At 47.2% G+C, this 6,927-nt stretch overlaps 1 long non-coding RNA gene across 1 annotated transcript in view; it reads left to right on the top strand.

The window, feature by feature from the left end:
• Positions 1–245: 245 nt before the first annotated feature.
• LOC149746868 (uncharacterized) overlaps positions 246–6,927 on the top strand; it is a 52,176-nt gene continuing 45,494 nt past the window's right edge. The window contains exons 1-2 of the long non-coding RNA XR_016388709.1: positions 246–1,533; positions 1,802–1,885. This is a non-coding gene — a long non-coding RNA (uncharacterized LOC149746868). The remainder of the gene's footprint in view (positions 1,534–1,801; positions 1,886–6,927) is intronic.

Below are 6,927 nucleotides of genomic sequence, written 5' to 3'. Positions count from 1 at the left end.
CGCACAGCAGCCGGAGCGATCTTTAAAAACTGCCAGTCATGGATAGGAATAAAGATGCAGACATGGAGAATGGACTTGAGGACACGGGGAGGGGGAAAGGTAAGCTGGGACGAAGTGAGAGTGTAACATTGACATATATACACGACCAAATGTAAAACAGGTATCTAGTGGGAAGCAGCCGCATCACACAGGGAGATCAGCTCGGTGCTCTGTGACCACCTAGAGGGGTGGGATAGGGAGGGTGGGAGGGAGTCGTAAGAGGGAGGAGATATGGGGGTATATGTATAGGTATAGCTGATTCACTTTGTTATACAGCAGAAACTAACGCACCATTGCAAAGCAATTATACTCCAATAAAGATGTTAAAAAAAACCCACTGCCAGTCATATCGCCTCTCTCCTCCTGTGGCCTCCCGTTCCGTGTGGATGTGCAGGCCCCTCCTACTGCCTGACCTTGTCCTCTGTGCTCCTTAGATACGAGCTCTTCCCACCTCAGTGCCTTTGCACTGTTGCTGTACCCTCTGCCTGGGACTCTCTGCTCCAGGGTGGCCAGTTTCTTCTTATAATTCAGGTTTCTGCTTAAATGTCATGTTCTCAGAAAAGAGGCCTTTTCTGACCAGGCAATCCACAGAAACACTTCCCTCCAAACGACTCATGATAATATCATCCTGGGTTATGGCAGCCCTTAGCCGACACATTGTCCATTTATTTGTTTACACGTTGGTGTCTGTTTCTGGGCTCTAGACTGTTTTCTGTAAGCACCCCTGCTGTCCCCTGCTCTCTCCTCAGCCGCAGACACTGTCTGAACCGGGTAAGTGCTCAGTAAATCTAGACCTCTTCTTTTGCACAAATGTTTGCTGAATAAATAAGGGAAGGGGCAGCATTCAGCAGAGAGAAAGTAGGGGGGTACTCTGTGTGTCCTGAGCAGGGATGGGGCGTTGAACACCGTCCTCTCTCTACACCACGGGAGTTAAGAATGAGTCAGCTGATTTTAAGAGCCCAGGGTGCACGTTTTTCCGCAGGAGGAAGGCTGACTGCCGACCTCACAGGGCAGGAAGAAGCGCCAACCCTCTCGCAGCCCCTCCCCGGCAGTGGCTCAGCCTGCGAACGGGGTCCCATCAGGAGGCTTTTTCTGCACAGCAATCACTCCTCATGCGCCTCTGGGCTCAGGAAAAAGACCTCTGTCTGACCCCACCTTCCGGTTCCTGGTTAATTGGTCTGCGTGAGGCCTGGGCGCCCCTACTGGTGAAAACAGCTCCTCTGGTGCTTCTCAGATGAGGCCTGGCTGGAGAAGCGGGCAGAGCTCTGGCCCGCAACTTTCCACAGACCGCAGTCCCTGGGGTGCTGGTTGGCCTGCAGACTCCCGCTCGGCCGGGTTCCACCCAGCTCTCAGGGGATGCGCTGGCTCTCCGACCTCTCTCTGAGTGGCCAGAACCTAGATCTGCTCAAAGGTATCATTTGACAGGGGAGTAGGAGGCTCCAGTTTGGCCTCAGTCCCCAACCAGCTACTTCTGGAGGGCCCAGCATTTCAAAGGTATGGGACTTGCTCAGACATTAGTGAGATTTTCGTTCTAATTTTGCTAGTGTGATGTTTGTGCGTGTGTGTGCGTTTTCCCTGATGGCCAGAACCCCCTAGTTGAGGGGTTGCAGCAGAGCGGGATCCCTGGGCACAACCCGTTCCCCGATGGTAATATATCAACACTTCCCCTCCAACCCTGACACGCAGCATTTCAGACCGCCAAACCCAGTCTGCTCAGGTGCGCCCAGTCAAGCTGTTTTCCTTTGCCGGGTTTGTATTACAGGTCTCAGACGCCTCTGCTCCTGCGTTCAGCGTCTCGGCTCTGCTGGGACCAAGTGGATACCCCGGGGGCCCTGGAGGACACCAGGTAGGTCCTTTCAGTTCTGACTGTGTCTCTGGACCAAATGGGGTCTTGTTTCCCCTCATCTCTGTGTCCTTCTGATGTTCACAGTCGCCAACCTCATTGTGTCCCAGCCATCATTATGTCCCCAGCACTTAATACCATACCTGGTGTAGTCAACCCCCAGTAAAGAACTGAAGGAATGAATGGTCTCCTACCCTCTGGTCTTCGGTTCTGACGCCAAGCACAGTTTCCTTTAACATGGTTATTTGGAGTAAGAGACAGGTTTCTGTTTTACCTGTAATGATGCTGTGTGGTACTAGTCTTTAGTCCAATAAAGGAGCACAACATGGTTCTTGGAAAAACCTCAGTGATTACAGGTTAGCCATCTGCAACAATTAAAATTTTTGGTTGAATTACCAACCATGATCTCAGTCATTGATTCTCAATCCTGGTTGTACTTCATAATCACCTGAGGAGGATTTTTAACTGTAGATGTTGAGTTCCCAAGCAAATCAACGGAAACTTAATCTCCAAGGTTTGAGCTTTGGGCATTTTTACAGGTGATTCTGCAGCCCACTGATGGCTGAGAATCACTGATGTAAATAAGAGTGAGATTGCCAAGATCTGGTGTGTTGGTTACTTTTCCTTATAGAAAAGCCTGGGAGTGGCTGGATTGCTTCTAGCAGGCTATTTGGAAACTGCCTGATGTCTTAGAACAGTGGTTCTTAAAAGGAAGTCCCAGGACCAGGAGCCTCAGCATAACCTGGAAACCTGTTATTTTTAAATTTCCCGTCCCAGCCCAGACCTACTGAAGCAAAGACTCTGGGGATGGCGCTTAGTAATCTGCAGTTTAACAAGCCCTCCAGGTGATTCTACTGCAGGCTTAAATTTGAGAACCACCGCTTTAGGGCACAGCCATGCTACCTGGGGGGAGTCTCCACCGCGGACGCCCTCTCCCCTCCACCTATACTGCGTCTTGGCTGGGTTCCTTATCAGACCCAAATCCATCCATGCCACCGATAGTAATCAAACCTCTACTACAGCTAGGTACTATTCTAGGCTCTGGCATGCAGAGGTGAGCAAGTTAGACAAGATCCCTGTCCTCCTGGAACTAACAGTCCATTGGGGAGGACGGATATTATTTCAACACTAGCCTAATTATATAATAAACGGCGAACACTGCTGTGCAGGAAAAAAAATAGCTTATGATGGGGGATTTGACCTCATTTGAGAGGACAGCCTCCTCTAAGGAAGTGACCTTTGAGCTGGGACCTTAAGATTAGTACGAGTGAGTAGGTGAGGGGTGTTTGTAGAAGAAGGGAGAGATTTAGATGTGGGAAGGGCAGGCACGAAGGCTGTGCAATGGGTGACAGCATGGCACTCAAGGTGCTGAAGGAGGCCAGTGAGGTGGGAATAGGGGTACTGGACAGATGGGCAGGAGGTCAGGGAGCTGCTATAGTAGTGGCTATAGTGGTCAGAGAGTGTGTGTGTACACACATATTTATATATATACACATGTAGCCCCTATTTGTCGTAGATATATATAGTAGTATATATAGTGGCTATAGTATATACATATATATATAAAATAATGTGTGTATATATTGTATATACATATATCAAATGCATATTATAATATATATATAGCAGTATATACAGTGGCTATAGTATGGCCATTCGGTCTCTGTGGTTACCTTCTTCTCCGTTCACAGCCCCTCATTATGCCAGAGACGTGATTTTGCATCACTGCTAATTCCCCAGCCTTGGCACTTTTTATCCACCAAGTTCACCTTATGTTGCAGTAATGACAGCCCCCAGGAAAAGCCCAGGCTGGATTAGTGCAGGGGACTGTTATTTTAGCACCCTGGGGATTCACAACTGGGATTCACAGCTGTGAAAAGCTGGTTCAGCCCCACTCCCTTTCTTTAAATCAGCAATGACCTAAACAAACTAACTCCACCGCCCAGGAAATTTAGCTGGAGTCAGTGCACTGAAAACTCAAAGGCACGGGATAAGAATGAAAAGTTTGTGGTTCTCAAAAGCTACAGTGGAAAGCCAGAATTTATTGATATGTCTGCATAGCCCTCTAGAGCTCAAATTTCTCACAGAAATTGCTGTTCAAAATTGTTTAAATGCAAATGCTATAGTATTCCAGTCTCCCTAGAGAATTTCACTTTCTCCTGAGACTAAGTTTGTGGATCTCTTCCTCATCTAATGTTTTTGAATCAAACTTCAAGGCTTTGTGTTTTTTGAGCTCCTAAGACGAGTAATATACAATGTGAAATTCCTAAGGAATCCCTCAAGGAAATCAGAGTGGCAAAGGTCACACATTCCCAGCAGCCCATGAAAGGCGCTCACAGACGCAGCTGAATGTAATATGATGTGAGCATGAGGGAGGGAGGGTAATAATTCTGATATGTGTGTGTGTATGGGAGGGTAATAAAGAAGCATCACTTCCTTCTGGAGAGAATAAGGACCTGGTCTTCTCAGGCTTTATTTCTTCCATTGATTTGAGTTGCCCTTTGCACCAAGAGGTTGTAGAAAGCAGGAGAGGAGAGCACCCCAAAAGGGAACATTTGGCCTTTGTACTTGAGATAAATGGTACTTGTTTTACAAGGAGAACAAAATCTAGCAAAGCAAAGCTGCAGAAAGATGCAAAGACAAAAAGGACTGGGGACAAGATAAGGCAGGGATTGCCTGTGTTTGGGTTGGTTTGAGAGGGCTTCTCTGCAGAGAATCGCGACGTGGTTAAAGACAAATTGATGGAATAACACATTGACCAACAGGGTGAACTGGCAAAAATGAATATCACCCCAATTTTTTCACATATTGATAACTTTATTTTGCCAGAGAGGCAGTTCAGCAGTATTTTGTATGTTAGTAAGCATTTCTGCTCATATTCTAGCATATTGAATGGTTTTAATGGTTTGGGATTTTATTGCTTTTATATTTTATTTCCAATTTACTTTCAGGTGTTTGCGACTCTTTTACTTGCTAATCAGTGTGTTCATGAATTCTTAAAATTTTACCTTTGGCTGTTAGCAAATTCTCCATCTGGAAAAAATGGTTCAAAACCAATCTTTCTAATTACCTGCTCAGGTTTTTTTCTGACATCTCCTGAATGCATGTAAAAGCAATTTTGTCCATTTTCTAAGTTATTATTTTAAATTATTAATTCACTTTCAATTAATGGGGTGACAGCTGTCCCAGTTTGCCTGGGACTGAGGGGTTTCCGGGGATATGGAGCTTGCAGTGCTAAAACTGAGAGTGCCCAGGACAAAATGAGATGGTAGTCATCCTAGGTAGCAGTGCCTACTGGGCAGAGATAGCCAGCTCTCACCCAAACGCTCACATTTCTCTTTCATAGTGTCACATTTTTGTCCAGCCAGGGACACACTTCCCAGCCTCCTTTGCATCCAGGTGTGGCCACGTGAGTGGTTCTCATCCATGGCTCTAATGTTAGCAAAAGTGATACAGAAGCAGGTGTTTCTCTACCTGCTTCTCCATATTACCTGGATGTTGACACCCAAGTCAACCTTGGAAATGCCGTGCACTGACAATGGAAGAGCCACTGTGGATCTGGTTAGTGGTTGACTGCCTGTTGCCAAGGCCCCCTCACCATCCTCCTTGCCACCACTGCCGTGGGGCAAGCAGGATACAAGCTTCTATTGGGTGTCAAAAGTGAGGGGTCAATCTTCCAGCAGTTGGTGCTATCATAATTAATATAGCTGTCCAACCTTTTAAGCTACTTTTTGACCTTTTTTTTTTTTTTTTTTTTTTGTGGTATGCGGGCCTCTCACTGTGTGGCCTCTCCCATTGCGGAGCACAGGCTCTGGACACACAGGCTCAGCGGCCATGGCTCACGGGCCCAGCCGCTCCGCGGCATGTGGGATCTTCCCGGACCGGGGCACGAACCCGTGTCCCCTGCATCGGCAGGCGGACTCCCAACCACTGCGCCACCAGGGAAGCCCCTCAGTTTGGACTTTGCCAGAGAATTCTTAGAACAAGAGGGATGGGCATATCAGTGAGGGAAAGGCCCACTGGCAGATTTCTTGTCTGAGAGGGGCTGGGGTGAAGGAAGGATATGAGATTACTGCAGGTAACAGTCCTCATTCCATTCAACCTACAACAAAATGCATCCCTTACCGAGGCTCGTGAAAACTGCATCTTGGCTCCAAATCTAGAATTTCTCTAGAAAGCTAAGCAGGGCTGGCCGCTCTGTAAAAATACTGAGGGCATCAGCAGCCACTTTACTCACCAGAATTCCCCTTAGATTTTTAAAAATCTGGGAATAATAGTGCTTACCTTTATGAGTTAAACGAGACAACGTATTTGAAAATACCTGACGCTTGGTAGGTGCCCTGTAAATCTTCTTTTCCTTCTTTCTTCGCAAAAAGAAAAGCGGCCCTTTCTTCTCGTCTTACAAACACGATTCAAATGTTCTAGGGTGGTGTATCCATCAGAGTCCTTGAGAAGCGGATGCGAAGATGAAATTCGATGTGCAGGAGAGTCACTGGGGGGAGAAACCTTGAAGAATAAAGAGAGGGAGAATGGGAGAGGGGAGAACCGTTGATCGGAGATGCTGGTCTGACACCTTGGAGGGGAGGAAGTGTTGGTAGAAGGAGCTGGAGAATTTGGTCCAGCTTTGAGAAGCTCTCAGCCAGCCAATAGGGAGCCCAAGCAAAGACTGCCCCCTAGAGGATCCTGCTGTGGGAGGAGTGGCCTGGCACTCCCACTGGGCCCAGGCATCATCCTGACAGCCAGCTACATCCCCTGCAGCAGCTCCTCTTGGCAAGAAAGAATTGAATGGTGCATTCTCACAATTGCTAGGTATAGGGAGATTTTCCCCAACAAACAAAAACCTCTATTGAGGGTTTCGCATAGATTTCAGGTTAGAGTTATAACTAAAGCTTCAATAGCTGAACAGAACAAACTGGTAAAAAGTTCTGCTAAGAAATCTTGGATTTTGTGAAATAGCCAGGAGGTGGAAAAAGCCTCCTGTGTAACGCAATTCAAAGTGGCACAGCAGCCTGGGAATTTGGGGCCGTCTCTCATAAGCTGGGTTC

Source organism: Delphinapterus leucas, chromosome 18 (assembly GCF_059928025.1).
Source record: "Delphinapterus leucas isolate spDelLeu-1000000601 "Yukka" chromosome 18, BTC_Dleu_Yukka2, whole genome shotgun sequence".
Taxonomy (NCBI): Eukaryota; Metazoa; Chordata; class Mammalia; order Artiodactyla; family Monodontidae; genus Delphinapterus; species Delphinapterus leucas.
Note: the sequence above shows the minus strand (reverse complement) of the source record. Positions and strands in the feature narration are given on the sequence as shown.